Here is a 19,362-nt window from a genome sequence, read left to right as displayed (position 1 = left end):
AGACATGAATTGCAAAAGGTAAAAGGAGCATTAATTGACACTGAAAGCTTGAATGAGGACACATATGCTTTAGTGATACGAGGTTGAGGGTGGCCAAGACGGGCATGCCAAAGGTGCAGGGACGGTGATGCTTGAGTAGCAAAGTTGGCTTGTAGAGAAGGGGGTGAGACACTGGTTGGCGGCCATTCGTAGAGATCACCTTTACTCCGACCTTGCAAAAGACATGCCCCCGTGCTCAAATCCTTCACAAGAAAAGAATAAGGAAAATATTCAATGGATGTTAGATTTTGACGACAAAATTAAGCAACAAAGATTAGTTTTTTCTTTATATATGAGGAACAAAGAACATTCTGTAACTTAAAAGAATTATGAGATGAAGAAAGTTTAGTGTGACCAATATGAGTAATCGAAATGGTTTTACCATCTCCAATAATTATTTCATCAGTGCCAGGGAATTCTGTTGTGGCTTGTAGAGATTGTGAATGATATGGTGTGATGCTCTAGAGTCAACAATCCAATTATTTGCGGGATTAGATGCATAGGACATGCGGTTAGTGAAGTTGGCTTGAGCCTCAAGTGCACTATATGATTTTGAGCGACAGACTTTAGCGATGTGCCCAAATTTGTCACATAATTGGCATTAGACTCTCTGCTGGTTGCTACGGTTGTTGGGGTGGAAAGAGTTGGAATTCTGGAAGGAGTTGGTGTGTTGGTTGGTTGATGTGTTTTGCATGGGCCCCTTGCTGTTGTTGCTTGGATTAGAGTTCCTGGATTTTGAGTGTGGGTTGATTGATTTTTGATGAAACTGAGAAGTGATGATTGGGTTTTCAAGCTTTGGCTCCGAGTGTTTAATAAATATCTCATGCGCAAGCAATTTGTCATAGAGCTCTTCAAACGATATTGGGTTATCTCGAGTCCTTATAGCAGCATATAGTTCTTTGTACTCAGATCCTAGACCACTTAGCATTTTGATGAAAAGTTCCTCATTTGAGAGAGGTGAGCCACTGGATGCAAAAACATTCGAAATGGATTTAATATCCTTCATGTACTCACTAATGGAGCGTGAATCTCGTTTGAGATTAGCAAGAGTGTCACGCAGGCTGAAGATAAGTGACCGGGATTTGTTGGCATAAGTAGTTTGAAGCGATTGTAGAATCGACTGAGGCAATGATAGCATTGCGGACAAGGCTATCCTGTCTCTGCCAAAGCTTGAATGCGGGGTTAGAAAATTTATTGTTTGCTCCATCTTGGATATGCACAGATGGAAAGGGAAGTGACCCATCCACATATCCAAGAAGATCATAACCAAAGAGAAGAGTTATGACTTGTGATTTCCAATTGAGTAGTTGGAGCTCCCTTGCAATTTCAAGGAGAGTTGGGATGCTGGATTGAATGAAATTAATTGGGATGGCTGAGCAATGTTCCCATGACTGATTGTGACGGTGGGGAAAGTAGACGAGGTGGCTGAAGAATGAGTCTGTGAATCACCCATTCTGGGAAAATAAGGGAGTAACTCGTGTGAGTTTTTAGAAGGCTCTTGATACCATAAAGAATCTTAATACCTGTAGGAAAACGGATTGTTTCTATTGCCTCAACCATATACAATTTATATAGTAAATTCAGAAGGGTTCAATCTAAATAGATAAGTACAACAGAGATATTCACAAGAGTTTGAGTGTGACTATAACTAGGACTCTAGCTAGTATAACTTGAGGTAAATGGATTACATTGATGAGAAAGATATGTTAGGATTTGGATTATCCTTATCACTTAGCACTGAACTCATCGCACCTTTGAAATTAATGATTCAAATTTAATATTTGGTGAAATTTTAATAGTTTTTTTACCATATATATTTAAACTCTGTACCAAAAACACTGGATTTGGTCGTGACAAAGCTAGACTGCATTCGTCACTGTGATAGAAGAATCCTCAAGAGAAAATTAAACCATTTAATTTGATACTACCAAAATATATATAAAATAGAGAGGAATTAAAGATATATGAGATAACCATATTACTGATATTTAATCCGAATTGAGCATAATGCGGCCCAAAAGTATTCTTCAATCATTTTTTTTCTTTTTAAGTAAAAAATGTAAGTAAATTATAAAGAACTCTTGCTAAAAAAAAAAAACTACTCAATCGTTGTACTGAGTTTCAGTGAAAGAAAGAGCTACAATTTGGGTAATTAATAAAAGTGGCCAGAAGCTTTAGCTACGGCAGGAATGGCGCAGGAAACATCAGATATAGGCAACAAACAGTTAGCCAGAAGAGTACTACTTGTTGCTGCTGTAAAATAGCTTTCCCAGTAATGGGGCGGTGGTATATTATTCACTATCTCCAAATCTATCTCAAAAAACTCCTCCTCCTCCTCTTCTTCATCTACTGCTGCCATATTATGAACAAGAATTTTGCTTTCTTCTTTGAGTTCTTGACTGTTATCATTGGCGGCTAGAGCCATGTTTTGTCTTTGGGCATTCCGTTGTGGCCATGACAATATATAGTATTTATATATGGGTGTGTGGAATACTGGAATTGGGTTTAATTTGTAAGGTTGGTGGAAGGTGGATTAATTAGTAGAACGCTCTTCAACAAATCTTCAACTATCTTAGAAGTTTAGATATTGGTAGTTATCTCTTAATTCATCTTAATTAGCTACTGTTTTTAGCATCTCCTACAAGTTAACGAAGCACCATATTTAATTATTATTCAACGTACAAATATTTTATTTATCAAAGAAACAAATGGTGCTACTAAGAGTACTATTTAGTCATCACCATTGCGTAATGTATGATCTGTCCATGAAATATTTATGGATTTAATTTTTATATAGTTATATTTGTTGGGATATATACTATTAACTATGAGTTTGGTTTGGATATAGTATTTATTAGTGAATAATTATTTATTCAATTTTAATAAAGTTTTAAATAGATCATATATTAGACTGTATCCTTTGCTTATATAATAGATAGTTTAATGTATAGAGTTTAGCTTATACACAGAAGATTAAATTATCGATTCTTATAAGTATAAAGTTTGAGTTCACAATCTAATGATGAAATTGGACAAACCATCACGAATGATTGTAGTACAAGATTAAATATAATTTATCTTAATTATGAGAATGGTTTAATATTTTATACTGACTTAATAAAATAAATTCTTTACCCATTAAATGAACTTATACTGTTAATCTTGATATAATTATTATTAGCCATGTATATTATTATTGTTTCGATTTATTAAAAGGCAAGATTCTTTCGTGGGGCAATATACCTGATAAATTGGATAATAATGATGCACATTGGCAAAATAATAGTTAATTGATGGAATCCATGTCTCGGTCTAGAGATTGATGATATATCTTTATGAAATCTTATAAGTTTTCATGTGTAAACCTGACCGGCGAATTTTATATCCGATATATGAAATAAGTTAAGCGAAAGTCTAAAAGAAATAATCAATAAATTAAATTATTAGTAATTTAATTTAATTGATCAGTATCTGAATCTTAACATTGGGAGTTACATAAGATTTTTAATGGATGAATTTTAAAATTGAATAAGGAGTGCAATTTTACTGGAATAATTCGTAATTAATTATGGTGAATATTAATTTCGAAAATTATAAATTAATTCTATAATTTGAAGATTTGTTAATTAAATTCTGTAGTCCATGCTATGCATAAATAATAGGAAATAAAAGAATCCTTTTCCTGGTGGGAAAAGAAAACCCAACGGGTTTTGAAAAATAGTTTTAACCCTTAAAACTTGTGCTATAAATACATAAGGTTTTTCACCTAGAAGAAGAAGAAAAAGGTGGCCGAAAATTTTATCCTTTTTTCTAGAAAATTTCGCCCACACGAAATTACTATTTTAGGATATTATTTGGGTAACAGAGTAGAAGACCGTTGAACGTTCGGAGATCGTGATCGTGCAGAGGATGGAGATTCTATTGAGACGATGTGGAACTGAAGGCTCATGTGACAAAAGAGCTATCTTCACGCTTCGAGAGGTAACTCGTAAAACTCTGTATATGCTAGTTGTTTAGATTACATGTGATTTTGATACTGGAATTACTTCCGCTGCTTATAATAATCCATCAATTAATATCAGAGCCTACTCACATCTAATTAGATAATTATGTTTTTCATAAAATAGAAATTTCGTGTTTATGTGCGTTTTTGAATTACATGTATATGTTGCTTTCTGAAAAAATTGCACTGCTGTTTTGTGAATTAACTGTGCCAAAATTTTTAGATTATTCTTGTAATCATGAGATATCAGTTTTTATTGATATTTGATTGGGATGATCTGGATTTTTTTTGGTAGACCCTAGAAAAATGCAAAACCCATTTTGACCGAATTGTTTGTGTTTTCGGAGGTCAATGAACTGGACGGATTCCGATTGAGCCGAAATTTAGTAGGTCCATTAGACGTGGTGAGAAAAACTCACTGCTATGCAATGAATCATGTTATTTTTCGGCGTTTTGAGGTAGTTTGGATTGTGTTTTGGATGATTTTCTATTTTCTGGAAATTATTTCTTAATAATTTTGATTCATTTTTAATTCAATGGTGGTGGGAGTGATTCCCCATGGTCTCCATGACTAAATTAGAGTGATATAATGTGTGTAACGATCTGACTGGTCGTTTTATTTTATAGATCCTCGTTTCCCTAATTAAGACTCCACGTATATGCTTTTACTGTTTTATGACCTACGGGGATGGTTGGTTTAGGTTTGGAAGGGTTCGGGTTGAAATCGTAACACTTAGTTCCTTAATAGTAGCCTCTAATGGTTAAGTTTGACTTAAGTCAATAGTTTGAGTAAACGACCTCAGAACCGGAATTTGACGGTCCCAATAGGTTTGTATGATGATTTTGGACTTGGGCGTGTGTTCAGATCAGGTTTCGGATTACCCGTGAGCGTTTCAGCGCTTAATATTGAAAGTTGGTGCATTGAAGGTTTTTCCAAGTTCTTTGAGTTTGGTTTGGAGTAGACTTTGGTGTTATCGAGGTTCATTTGGGATTCCGAGCCTTAGAGTAGTTTCATATGGTGATTTATGACTTGTACGCAAAATTTGGCGTCATTCCGAGTTGATTTGATAGAAATCAGACGCGCAAAAATGTTTATAGAAGCTTTTGAGTTTCATGATTTAATTCGTGTATTTTGGCATCTGATTCACGATTCTAGATGTTATTTCGGTATTTTGATCATGCGAGCGAGTTCGTATGATATTTTTTTATAGTTGTGTGGATGTTTGATGTGGAACCCCGACGGTTCGGGGTGTGTTTCGGACGCGTTCGGAGGGGTGGAAGGACTTCAGTTTTCTAGGATTTTTTTTGGTGCCTCTGTTATCGCAAATGTGAAGTTTTGTTCACATTTCCGAGGAACCTTTCGCATTTGCGAAATTGGGAAGGCACTGAGGATTTCGCATTTGCGAAGATCTTGCCGCTTTTGCGAACCTGCCCCTCTTCGCATTTGCGATCATGACAGAGATGGCCAGCCTTTGCATTTGCGAACAAGATGTTGCAAATGCGACACCTGCGAATGGTGCAAGAGCTTTTTATTGCGGTACCTAGCTTTATTTCTCTCATTTTCCACTTGGTCTTAGGCGATTTTAAGAGCATTTTTATAGAGGGATTTCATCAACATCAAAAGGTAAGTGATCCCTATCAATTCTTTAGCTAAATACGCGAATCATAGGTATATTTAATATGGAAAAATTGTGAAATTAATGGGATTTTGAGAAGAACCTAGAGTTTTGGTAAAAATGAGATTTGACCCCGAAATTGGTTATGGAATTAAGTAAAAATTATATATTTGCGTTCGTGAGGCTATGTGTGATATTTATCTTCGAAGATTTCCGGAATCTGAGCACATGGGCATGAGGGAGAATTTTAAGAATCTTCCAATTTTAGATTGGGTAATTACTCTAATAGCTAAATTATGAACTTTTGAGTATATATTGATTAAATTATACAATATTTGACTAGTTTCGGGTTGTTCAGCATCGACTTGGGGCTTTTAGAGCGGATTAGTGGACCGCAAGTGAGCTTGGAAATGAGGTAAGTCTCTTGTCTAACCTTGTAAGAGGGAAATCATCCCCTTAGGTGTATCTTTGTTATGTATTACCTGTGTGAGGAGTTACATACGCACGAGGTGACGAGAGTCCGTGCACAAGTATATTCCATGATATGTCCGGGTAGTCTTAGATCCACATCATGCTTTTAATTATACTGTTGTGTTTATCATGCATATCAACTGTCTTGAATAGAGCTGAGACTAGGAATTTAAAGTTGCAATTTTTGAATTAGCTTTCTTATTTTGGAAAATTGAGGAATACTTAATAACTATGAAAAATCCATGTCCTCTCGTGTCGCAAGTACTTTCGCGAGCGAGGTAAACTTCTCTACTCTAATGGGATCGGGCCGTTCACCTCGGCAGTATGGTAACACCACTCTAATGGGATTGGGCCGTTTGCATCGACAATATGATGGGAACACTATTCTTATGGGATCGGGTCGTTCGCCTTGGTAGTATGATGGTAACACTATTCTTATGGGATCAGGTCGTTCGCCTCGGCAGTACTGAGTACCACTATTCTTATGGGATCGGGTCGTTCGCCTCGGCAACTTCATGCTTATGGGATCGGGTCGTTCGCCTTGGTAGTATGATGGTAACACTATTCTTCTGGGATCAGGCCATTCGCCTCGGCAGTACTGAGTACCACTATTCTTATAGGATCGGGTCGTTCGCCTCGGCAACTTCATGCTTAATAATCGAAACGGGTTCTATTTGGATATAACTAAGTTAGGGTTTTCACGGCTAGTTATGAGATGTTGGTGATGTGTTACGGACTCCTGTTATATTTGTTGTAGTTGCTTTTATTTGTCTCATTTATACCTGTTATATGTCCACCATGTCTACTTTATGCACTTTCATTATTATTATTGACCTCTAGTAAGTGTCAAGTTGACCCCTCATCACTACTTCTTCGAGGTTAGACTAGATACTTACTGGGGTACGCATTGTTCTTCGTAGTCATGCTACACTTCTGCACTGATGTGCAGGTACCGAGACAGGTTCCACCAATGGTCATGTGGGCATGTAGCCGATCATTTACGGAGACTTTTGGGGTGAGGTGCTTGCCTTGCTACGATCCGTACCACCGGAGTCTCCTTCCATCTTATTTACTATTCCTGTCTATTACTTTCAGACAATAGTATTAGTAGTTTTGTATACTCTCTAGATTGCTCATGTACTTGTGACACCGAGTTTTCGGAATTTGTAGCATTTATGTTCTACTGTACTTGTCATTTCTATCACCGCATACTATGTACTTATGATGTTGATATTTTATTTAAAAAGATTTATCACAGTTGCATGAAATTTAGTGTAATTAAAAATATGTTGAAAAGGGATAAATAAATAGTAGTTTCGTTTGTGGGCTTGCCTAACGGCGGCGTTAGGTGCAGTCTCGACCTAGTGTGGAATTGGGTTGATATCAGAGCTTTAGGTTCACATAGGTCTCACGAGTTATGAGCAGACCTAGTAAAGTCTTACGGATCGGTGCAGAGACGTCCGTGCTTATCTTTGAGAGGCTATAGGGTGTTAGGAAACTTCTTTTTCTTCATCTCCTATCATGCAGTTGATATTATACTAATTAGATAATTATGTTTTTCATAAAATAAAAATTTCGTGTTTATGTGCGTTTTTGAATTACATGTATATGTTGCTTTCTGAAAACATTGCACTGCTGTTTTGTGAATTAACTGTGCCAAAATTTTTAGATTATTCTTGTAATCATGAGATATCAGTTTTTATTGATATTTGATTGGGATGATCTGGATTTTTTTTAGTAGACCCTAGAAAAATGCAAAACCCGATTTTGACCGAATTGTTAGTGTTTTCGGAGGTCAATGAACTTGACGGATTCCGATTGAGCCGAAATTTAGTAGGTTCATTAGACGTGGTGAGAAAAACTCACTGCTATGCAATGAATCATGTTATTTTTTGGCGTTTTGAGGTCGTTTGGATTGTGTTTTGGATGATTTTCTATTTTCTGGAAATTATTTCTTAATAATTTTGATTCATTTTTAATTCAATGGTGGTGGGAGTGATTCCCCATGGTCTCCATGATTAAATTAGAGTGATATAATGTGTGTAACGATCTGACTGGTCGTTTTATTTTATAAATCCTTATTTCCCTAATTAAGACTCCACGTATATGCTTTTACTGTTTTATGACCTACGGGGATGGTTGGTTTAGGTTTGGAAGGGTTCGGATTGAAATCGCAACACTTAGTTCCTTAATAGTAGCCTCTAATGTTTAAGTTTGACTTAAGTCAATATTTTGAGTAAACAACCTCGGAACCGGAATTTGACGGTCCCAATAGGTTTGTATGATGATTTTGGACTTGGGCGTGTGTTCAGATCGGGTTTCGGATTATCCGTGAGCGTTTCAGCGCTTAATATTGAAAGTTGGCGCATTGAAGGTTTTTCCAAGTTCTTTGAGTTTGGTTTGGAGTAGACTTTGGTGTTATCGAGGTCCGTTTGGGATTCCGAGCTTGGGAGTAGTTTCGTATGGTGATTTATGACTTGCACGCAAAATTTGGCATCATTCCGAGTTGATTTGATAGAAATCAGACGCGCAGAAGTGTTCCACCAATGGTCATGTGGGCATGTAGCCGATCATTTACGGAGACTTTTGGGGTGAGGTGCTTGCCTTGCTACGATCCGTAGCACCGGAGTCTCCTTCCATCTTATTTACTATTCCTGTCTATTACTTTCAGACAATAGTATTAGTAGTTTTGTATACTCTCTAGATTGCTCATGTACTTGTAATGCCGAGTTTTGGGGATTTGTAGCATTTATGTTCTACTGTACTTGTCATTTCCATCACCGCATACTATGTACTTATGATGTTGATATTTTGTTTAAAAAGATTTATCACAGTTGCATGAAATTTAGTGTAATTAAAAATATGTTGAAAAGGGATAAATAAATAGTAGTTTCGTTTGTGGGCTTGCCTAACGGCGGTGTTAGGTGCAGTCTCAACCTATTATGGATTTGGGTCGTGACAGCTTGGTATCAGAGCTTTAGGTTCACATAGGTCTCACGAGTCATGAGCAGGCCTAGTAGAGTCTTACGGATCGGTGCAGAGACGTCCGTGCTTATCTTTGAGAGGCTATAGGGTGTTAGGAAACTTCTTTTTCTTCATCTTCTATCATGCAGTTGATATACCACCTTTTAGCTTAAGGGCAAGGCCCATAGATTTGTGGCAGGCTTATCTTCTTAGCAGGACATCAGGTTCACCTCCCTTGACTTGGGATCAGTTTACACATCTATTCTTGGAGAAGTATATACCACCTTCTGAGAGAGAGGAGCTTCGGGGTCAGTTTGAGCGACTCCGTCAGGGTCTCATGTCTGTCACTGACTATGAGACGAGATTCACTGACTTGTCTTGCCATACAACTATTATACTCCCCACAGGTACGGAGGTTCATTGCAGGTCTGCACCCTGAGATTCAGGTACCTATGGCATGTGAGGCAGAGATGGGGACTTTGTTTCTTCAGGTTGTGGATATAGCTCAGAGGATCAAGCGTATTCTCAACCGCAATGGAGAGTTTTCACCGAGGGACAAATGGCCCCGACAATTTGGAGGATTCAATAGTGCCCCACTTGGGGGCAGAGGTCAATTCATGAAGGGTCAGCCTAGCATGCCCATATAGCGAGCACCACTACCTGCTCGGGGTGCTCCGACACGACCCTATTTCTGTGCCATTCCAGAGAGTACTTACTGCCCACCAGCTATTCAGGGTTCCTCCAATGGGTATTCAGGCCATCAGGGTCAGACTTCAGGTCAGCAGTTCACCATTCCGAGAGGTTGTTTCGAGTGCGGGGATCATGGCCACGTGAAGAGGTTTTATCCCAGACTTTGGGGCAAGGCTGAATAGCAGGACTATCGGCCCATGATTACTGCACCAGCTATTGTACCAGCCGTCCGACCACCTAGAGGCCGAGGGCAGGTGAGTAGGGGTCATCCTAGAGGTGGAGGCCAGCTAGGTGGCGCTCCAGCTAGGTTTTATGCCTTTCTAGCAAGACCAGATGCAGTAACCTCAAATGCCGTGATCACATGTATTATTTCTGTCTGCGGTAGGGATGCTACGGTACTATTTGATCCAGGGTCTACATATTTATATGTCTCATCTTTGTGTGCTCATTTTTTGGGTTTTCCTTGCGAGTCCTTGGGTACTTTATATGAATCCACGCCAGTGAGCGATTCTATTATTGCGGATCGAATTTATCGGTCCTGTATCATGACTTTATATGGTTATGAGACTAGAGCGAATATTGTATTTCTTGATATGACCGACTTTGAGGTCATCCTGGGTATGGACTGGTTGTCTCCATATCATGCCGTCCTTGATTGCTATGCCAAGACTACTAATTTGGCGATACCAGCATTGCCTAGATTGGAGTTGAAGGGTTCATCTGTCAGTGCATCTAGTCTGGTTATCTCCTTCCTGAAGACTCGACACACGGTCGAGAAGGGTTGTTTGGATTATCTAGCTTATGTTTGGGATACTACTGCAGAGACTTCGACGATTGATTCAGTGCCCGTGGTGCGGGAGTTCTCCAATGTGTTTCCTTCTAATCTCCTAGGCATGCCACCAGATCGTGATATCGATTTTTGTATTGATTTGGCTCCAAGTACCCAGCCTATCTCTATTCCACTGTACCACATGGCTCTGAAAGAGTTGAAGGAGTTGAAGGAACAACTTGAGGAGTTGCTAACAAAGGGGTTTGTCAGACCGAGTGTGTCGCCTTGGGGTGCACCGGTGTTGTTCATGAAGAAGAAGGATGGGACTATGTAGATGTACATTGATTACTGCCAGTTGAACAAAGTTACCATTAAGAACAAGTACCCGTTGCCACGTATAGATGATTTGTTTGACCAGTTGCAGGGTGCAAGGGTGTTCTCTAAGATCGACTTGAGATCTGGGTATCATTAGCTGAAGATTCGTGCTTCAGATGTTCCGAAGACGGCCTTCCGGACTAGATATGGTCACTATGAGTTTTTGGTGATGTTCTTCGGCTTGACTAACACCCCGGCGACATTTATAGATTTGATGAACCGAGGGTTCAGGCCGTATCTTGATTCTTTTGTCATTGTCTTCATTGATGACATATTGATCTACTCGTGTAGCATGGAGGAGCATGAACGACATTTGAGAGTTGTGCTTCAGACCTTGCGGGAATAGAAGCTATATTCTAAGTTCTCCAAGTGTGAGTTCTGGTTAGATTCTATGACATTCTTGGGGCATGTTGTATTAGGCGAGGGTATTAAGGTAGATCCCAGGAAGATCGAGGCAGTCCAGAGTTGGCCTCGTCCTACCACATCGATCGAGATCAGGAGTTTCCTGGGGTTAGCAGGTTATTATCGCCGATTTGTAGAGGGATTACTTATCTATTGCATCATCTCTGACTAGATTGACCCATAAGGGTGCTCCATTCCGATGGTCCGATGATTGCGAGGCGAGCTTTCAGAAGCTCAAGACAACTTTAACTACAGCACCAATTTTAGTGTTGCCTTCCTGTTTAGGGATGTATACTATGTATTGCGACACTTCACGCGTTGGTCTGGGTTGTGCATTGATGCTGGAAGGGCGAGTTATTGCATATGCTTCACGTTAGCTGAAGCCCCACGAGAAGAATTACCCCATACATGATTTGGAGTTGGCTGCGATAGTTCATGGTATCAAGATCTGGAGGCATTATCTTTATGGGGTGTCCTATAAGGTTTACACTGATCATCACAGCTTGCAGCATTTGTTCAAGCAGAGGGACCTCAATTTGAGGTAGCACAAGTGGCTTGAGTTATTAAATGACTATGATATTACCATACTTTATCATCCGGGCAGGGCGAATATGGTTGCGGATGCGTAGTGGATCAGTCTTCATTACTTGAGCGGATCAAGGCTCATTAGTACGATGACCCGCACTTATTGGTTCTCAGGGAGATGGTACTACAGGGTGGTGCCAAGGAGGTTACTATCAGAGAGGATGATGTTCTGCGGCTCCAAGGTCGTCTATGTGTTCCTAATGTTGATTGCTTGAGGGAGAAGATTCTAGAGGAGGCACACAGTTCTCGGCATTCTATTCATCCGGGGGCTACGAAGATATATCGCGACCCGAGGCAATATTATTGGTGGCGGCAGATGAAGAAGGACATAGTTGAGTATGTGGCGAGATGTCTAAATTGCCAGCAGGTCAAGTATGAGCACCAGAGGCTAGGTGGCCTACTTCAGTAGATGGTTATACCTGAGTGGAATTGGGAGCCATTACTATGGACTTCATAGTTGGGTTGCCGCGGACTTTGAGGAAGTTTGATGCAGTTTGTGTCATTGTCGATAGGTTGACCAAGTCGGCACACTTTATTCCTGTTGTGACTACTTACACTTCAGAGAGGTTGACCCAGATTTACTTTCAGGAGATTGTCTGATTGCATGGTGTGCCTATTTCCATCATATCAGATAGAGGCCCTCAATTCACTTCACACTTCTAGAGAGCAGTTCAGAGCAAGTTGGGTACCCGGGTAGAGCTCAGCACAACTTTTCATCTGCAGACTGATGGGCAGTCGGAGGGGACATTTCAGATTCTGGAGGATATGCTTAGAGCATGTGTCATTAACTTCGGAGGTCAGTGGGATAGATTCTTTCCCTTGGTCGAGATTGCTTACAACAATAGTTATCAGTCCAACATTAAGATGGCTCCATTTGAGGCTTTATATGGTTGGCGATGTCGTTCGCCCATCGGATGGTTTGAGTCCAGCGAGACTAAGTTATATGGTACCGATTTGGTAAGAGATGCCTTGGAAAAGGTAAAGTTGATTCAGGAGCGACTTCATACAGCACAGTCAAGACAAAAGAGTTACGCGGATCAAAAGGCGCGTGATCTATCATTTATGGTGGGTGAGAATGTTCTCTTGAAAGTTTTGCCGATGAAGGGGATCATGAGGTTTGGGAAGAAGGGCAAGCTGAGCCCAAGGTTTATTGGCACAGTTTAGGCGAGTTGGGGAGGTTTCTTATGAGCTTGCTTTGCCTCCCAGTCTATCAGGAGTTCATCCGGTCTTCCATATGTCTATGCTCCGGAGGTATCATGCCGACAGGTCGCACGTGCTAGATTATAGCACGGTTTAGCTAGATGAGAGTTTGGGTTATGAAGAGGAGCTAGTTGCCAATGTTGACAGGCAAGTTCGCCAGTTGAGGTCCAAGAGGATTGCTGCGGTGAGGGTCCTGTAGAGGGGTCAACCAGTCGAGGAAGCGAATTGGGAGACCGAGGTGGTCATGCAGAGCAGATATCCACACTTATTCAACCCTCCAGCTATGATTCTAGACCCGTTCGAGGATAAACGTTTGTTTAAGAGGTAGAGAATATAACGATCAAACCAGTCATTTTGCTTTCTAGATCCCTGTTCCCCTAATTAAGACTCCTCGTATGTGCTTTTACTGTTTTATGACCTGCGTGAATGGTTGGTTTAGGTTTGGAAGGGTTCGTGTTGAAATCAGAACACTTAGTTTCTTAACAGTAACCTATAATGGTTAAGTTTGACATGAGTCAACGTTTTGAGTAAACAACCTCGGAACCGCGATTTGACGATCTTAATAGTTTTTGGAATTGGGTGTATGTTCGGATGACCCGAGAGCATTTCAACGCTCAATATTGAAAGTTGGCGCATTGAAGATTTTTTCAAGTTCTTTGAGTTTGGTTTGGAGTAGACTTTGGTGTTATCGGGGTCCGTTTGGGATTCCAAGCCTGGGAGTAGTTCCTTATGGTGATTTAAGACTTGCAAGCAAAATTTGGCATTATTCCGAGTTGATTTGATAGGAATCAGACGCGCGGAAGAAATCACTCCTAAAAATATTCCAAAATAGTTTTCCCTAATTACTTCATAGAATTGTAGGAATTGTTCTTTATTTTTATCCAATTTGTTTTGTAATTATTTGCATTGATCATGCATATTTAGAAGTGTTTTAAAACCATTAAAAATCATTAAAAATGTTCAATTATTCATCTCATAGGGTTTTAGATCTTAATTGTATTTAGGATTTAATTACATTAATTAAGTGCATTATCAAACGAAAATTCACAAAAAATACCATAGTCATTTTTATATTTTTAGCTTTTGGTTTTAAATTAATAATTTTCTTTTATAAGTTCATATTGTTAAGGTAATTAATTAATTAATTGATAGATAAAGTAGTAAAGAGATTAATGTTTCAATTTTAGCTTACCTATTATGATAGTTTAATTAGTGGCTAAAAGTGAAATTTAAAAGAAGAAAGAGAAGCATGGCTTTTGAGTTTCAGTAGTTCAATTGGGCCAGCATTTGAGCCCGTTGCCTCTAAAGCCCCAATTTCGCCCCAGCCCAAAATACCAAATCCGGTGCAGCCCCATTACTAAATCAAAACGGCCCCGTTTTGCCTTTGTTTGATCTCAACCGTTGATTTTTCCATTATCCTACGGTTAGGAACTCCTCACCCCTTTTCCTTAAATCTGTCCGAATGGACCCCTCCTCCCCCCTCCCCCCCCCAAAAAAAACAAAAAACCTTAAGAGAATCCTCACTTCACTCTCATCTCTCCCAAATCCTCTCAAAACCCTAGCCACCCCAAAAATCCACCTCGGCGGCTCATTTCCAAACACCTTCAAAACTTCATCCTACAACCCTCACATCCGCTTAATCCCTAATCTCTCATCAATTCCCCCAGAAAACCACATAATTACTGTGAATCCCGGATCTAAGAATACCAAGAAACCCTAGTTCGCCTTGTTCGATTTTTCAAAGTTTTCAAGACTTGATTCGGTCCGAAATTTGCATTGTTTGATTATTCTCAACGAGAACAATCGAATGATGATAATTTCGCCACGTTTCGAAGACATCAGATTTGATCAAATCGCCATATTCTTCGAAAAATTCTTTGTTGTATGATCAGTAGGTAATTCCTTTTCCTTTCTTTTCTTTTTATTCTTTCTTTCCTCTTCGACCAAGCAGCTCTTCTATTTTTCCAATTTTTCTCAAAATGTGTTGTTTTCTCATATGTTAAACATGTTTCAGACCAATTAGGAGTTAAGATTAATTAATTTTGGATTTTGTTTAGAGATGTAATCTCATGGTAGTTAGTTTAATTGCATAAATTTAGGTTAATTGATTTTAGATTAGTTCAGACATTGAAGCAATTTATATGTTAAAATTACTTGTTAGGTTGATTTGCATATGGTTGGCTTTGTTTCGATCTTTGGATTCGCCTGGTTTTCTTATTATAGCTTTTTGTAAATATTAAAAACTTTATGGAGTTAATTGAAAATAAGAAAAATTAGGAGAGATGGTGAAAAATAGAAAAAAGGACAACTGTTAAAAAAAGATGGTAAAATAGGATAACTGTCCAATTCTGTTAAGAAAAATGCAATTTTCCTAATTTTTAGGGTGCCTGACAGATTCCCTACACTCTCTGATTTTTACTCTCATATAGCACACCCTTACATTCTGTATAAGGACTCACATTCCCTCATAAACAGACAGGGAATTCTCGACCAAAACTTCACAATCCTCTCTTCATTTTACACTGATTTCTCAAAGAAAACACTCTGAAAATTCTATCAAGGTTTTCCCAAGTTGTTTTCTCTGTTTGATTTGCTATTCAACTTCTGGTTTCTTCAAAATTGCATCGAGTTGCTGAAAAACTGTACTGTTGTCACTCTGTTGTTTAGCTGAGATTTGAGGTTATTTCTTCTGCCTTCTACTGCTGATTTGTTTTTAGCTCACATGTTAGCTATTTCCTTAGCCTTTATTTAGCAAAAGTTCAGCTTGTTTACGAGTTTAGGTACACATCTCACACATGTACCTCTGTTTTGATTTGCAATGAAATGTTGGTTATTCTTTAAAGTTATTTGTTGTGATTGTGTAAATTGACTATTTGTTCTGTTTTGAACATGAATGGATGTTAGTTTTGATATGTTAAAGACTTAAAACCTTTTATGGATTTGCACGTTAAGGACAGATGGTCTCCATAGCAATTTCGTGACAAGAATTGTAGTTGATTTCACATGTTTAGTTGTATCTCAACCTATATATCTCATTGTCAAATACATGCTGCCTATATTTGAGTATTGTAATGACCCGATCGGCCATTTTAAGTATCACAGCCCTGTTCCCCTATTTACTACTCAATTTATATCTTACAGTTGATTTATGACTTATCAGGTTAGTTGGTTCGGGTTCGGAAGGATTTCGGAGTGAAATGAGATACTTAGTCTCATAATTGAAAACTTAAGTTGAAAAAGTTGACCGGATATTCACTCATGTGTAAACGTCCTAGGAATTAAATTTTGATGATTCCAATAGCTCCGTATGGTTATCTTGGACTTAGGAGCGCGCCCGAAAAATTATTTGGAGTCCCGTAGTAGAATTAGGCTTGAAATGACGAAAGTTAAATTTTTGAAAAGTTTGACCGGGGGTTGACTTTTTGATATAGGGGTCAGAATCCAATTTCGGAAACTGGAATAGGTTCGTTATGTTATTTATGACTTGTGTGCAAAATTTGAGGTCAATTGGATTTGATTCGATAGGTTTCGGCATCGAATGTATAAGTTGGAAATTTCATAATAGACTAAAGTTGCAAGTGAGTTCGCACAAGACCTAACTTCAAATAAGTATAACTCTCATAATACGAAGTTTTATATGGTGTATTACCTATAAAATAAAATATCTTTGAGTCTTGTTTCTAACGCTTCAAACTGTTCGTCATTTGGACACTCCAACAAGAAGTTATGACCAAATTACCAAAGGCTGGATCTGCGATCAATTTCGCGACCGCAAAACGGTTCCGCAGACCGCATAAGCATCGCAAAGTGGAGCAGAGACGGGCAAATTTTGAAAAAAAATATTATGCTGTCGCATAATTGATTATGCTATAGCATAATTGATTATGTTGCAATTCTGCTGCCCACAAAACGATTATGCTATAGCATAATTGTACCACATAATTGACTTCGGGGGTCATTTTTGAAAATTTTTATATCCGATCCAATTTTGATATAAGGCCTTAGGGGATCATTTTAGAAGGTAAAATGTGATTTTGTAGAGAGAGGAAAGAGCTATCTTAGAGAGAGAAAGAAAAGACCTAGCTATTTTGTTCATCAATTCTTGCTCAAGGCTTGAAGATTTCACAAGATCTTCATCTAATAGGTAAGATTCGATTCCCTAGCCCTAAATTTCGGGATTTTGATTAAAAGTAGGTCATGAGAAGTATGATTATTGGGTGTGAGTGTATTATGTATACATATATATACTAATAAGTTTTATGGAAAGATATTTGAGTTCAAATGGGTAAAGATTTGGTTGAAAATGATAAATTAAAGATTTGAGGGTCGAGTTGATGTTGGAATTTGGTGAAATTTATATGGTTGGACTCGTGGTTGGATGAAAATTCATATTTTGTAACTTTTGTTGGGTTCCGAGAAGTGGACCCCACGGGCAATTTTGAGTGTAATTTTGGATTTTGTGGAAAAATTAGTATTTTGATATGGAATAAATTTCTATAATTTGGGTTGACTGAATCAAATTAATTGTGACTAGATTCGAGCCATTCGGAAGTTATTACGCACAGAATGGAATTTCTGGAGCATTATTTAGCTTGCTCGACATTGGATTCGGCTCGTTCGAGGTAAGTAACTCTTCTAATCTTTAAGCTGAGGGTATGAACTCTGAATACATATATTATGTGAATTGTTGGGAGGTGACGTACATGCTAGGTGATGGGCGTGTAGGCGTGCAGTATGGAAATTTTGACATAATTATTTCCGTGAAATTTTATAGTAAACTAATCTTGGCATTTTCCTTGTATTGTCATATGTTAAAGGAATTTGAGCTGAGAATCATATTGAAAATCATGTTGAGGCTGTGTGCGAGTATTACTGGGACCCACAGAGGTCGTATTGCTGTGAATTATTTATTTTAAATTGAAAATTCATACTCAGTCATATTCGTTTCATTGCATATTATATCTCAGTCTCTGTTATTATTTATTGATACATCATATCATCATTTTCAGGCTATTTTCATGACATTGTGAGCCCGAGAGACTGGAGAGATTGATGACTGAGTGAGGCCGAGGGCCTGATTGTGAAGATAATTATGGGATCAGGATGCACGCCGCAGCATGCCAGATTGACTTATTATAGCATGTGAGTTGTCCGCGCGGATCCAGATATTATTATAGCACGTGAGTTATCTGTGCAGCACGTGAGTTATCCGTGCAGCACGTGAGTTGTCCGTGCGGATCCAGATATTATTATAGAACATGAGTTGTCCGTGCAGATTATAGCGCTTGGGATGAAGGAGCCCCTTCGGAGTCTGTACACACCCCCAGTGAGCACAGGTACCTACTGAGTGCGAGTGCCGAGTGCCGAGCGATTGGGAGGACTGAGTGACTGGGAGAATTGAGTGACTGGGAGGACTGAGTGAAATGATACTCTGAGAGTATGCATATGATTTAATCACTGAGTTGCATTGCATTGACATACACACATGACATACATGCATAGAGATGTATTTTTCTCATGCTGTACAGTATCACATCATTCATGATTTCTCACATATATTGACAGATGGGCATAGTGATGCATTTGTTTTACACGGGTTATCTGGAAAGAAAATGAAACATCTCATTTATTATTGAAAGGATTTTGGGAAAATTATTGTTTTCAAACATATTCATATTTTTGGCAACTTCGGTAAACAATTTGGGTTTTCACTGATGTACTTGAAAGGAAGAATTATTATTTTTGAAATCATGATTTAGCTGAGCATTTTATCTCTGAGTTACTTCTTATATTATTTGCTTTACGTGGTTATGGACTGTTGTGGACTATTAGTTTTCGGATCCGACCTTGGTAAAAGCTCGTCACTACTTTCAACCTAAGGGTGGTAAGTGGGCCGGGCCCGGTCCTAAATGGGCTTCGCGGCTCCGGTCCTAAGTGGGCCGGTCCTATGTCGTCCGGTCCTAAACGGTCCCGGACTTCACGGGCTTATTGCTGGAACCGGCTCGGGACCGGGACCACGAACTAACGGTCCCGGGTTAAGTGGGCCGGGACCGGGCCTAAGTGGGTCTAAACGGGCCTAAACGGGCCCAACAAAAACTTTCTATTTTTAATTTTTGTTTTATAGAAGTTAGAGAAAAAAATAGTAATAAAGATATATAAGCTATATTCGATTTATATACTATATATACATCTTAAAATATATATATACTATATTATATATACATAGTATACATCTTAAAATATACTAT

At 38.7% G+C, this 19,362-nt stretch overlaps 1 long non-coding RNA gene across 2 annotated transcripts; it reads left to right on the top strand.

Moving 5' to 3' along the window:
• Nucleotides 1–14,607: 14,607 nt before the first annotated feature.
• Nucleotides 14,608–18,880, top strand: LOC142178468 (uncharacterized). Of its 2 annotated transcripts, XR_012706616.1 has the most exons (4): nt 14,608–15,009; nt 17,649–17,736; nt 17,932–18,001; nt 18,124–18,880. It is a non-coding gene; the product is annotated as an uncharacterized LOC142178468 (long non-coding RNA). The 2 variants fall into 2 exon arrangements; XR_012706615.1 differs by lacking the exon at nt 17,932–18,001.
• Nucleotides 18,881–19,362: the final 482 nt, after the last annotated feature.

Source organism: Nicotiana tabacum, chromosome 24 (genome assembly GCF_000715075.1).
Source record: "Nicotiana tabacum cultivar K326 chromosome 24, ASM71507v2, whole genome shotgun sequence".
NCBI lineage: Eukaryota > Viridiplantae > Streptophyta > Magnoliopsida > Solanales > Solanaceae > Nicotiana > Nicotiana tabacum.
The sequence above is the reverse complement of the archived record's forward strand: the minus strand, read 5'-3'. Positions and strand labels throughout refer to the sequence as shown.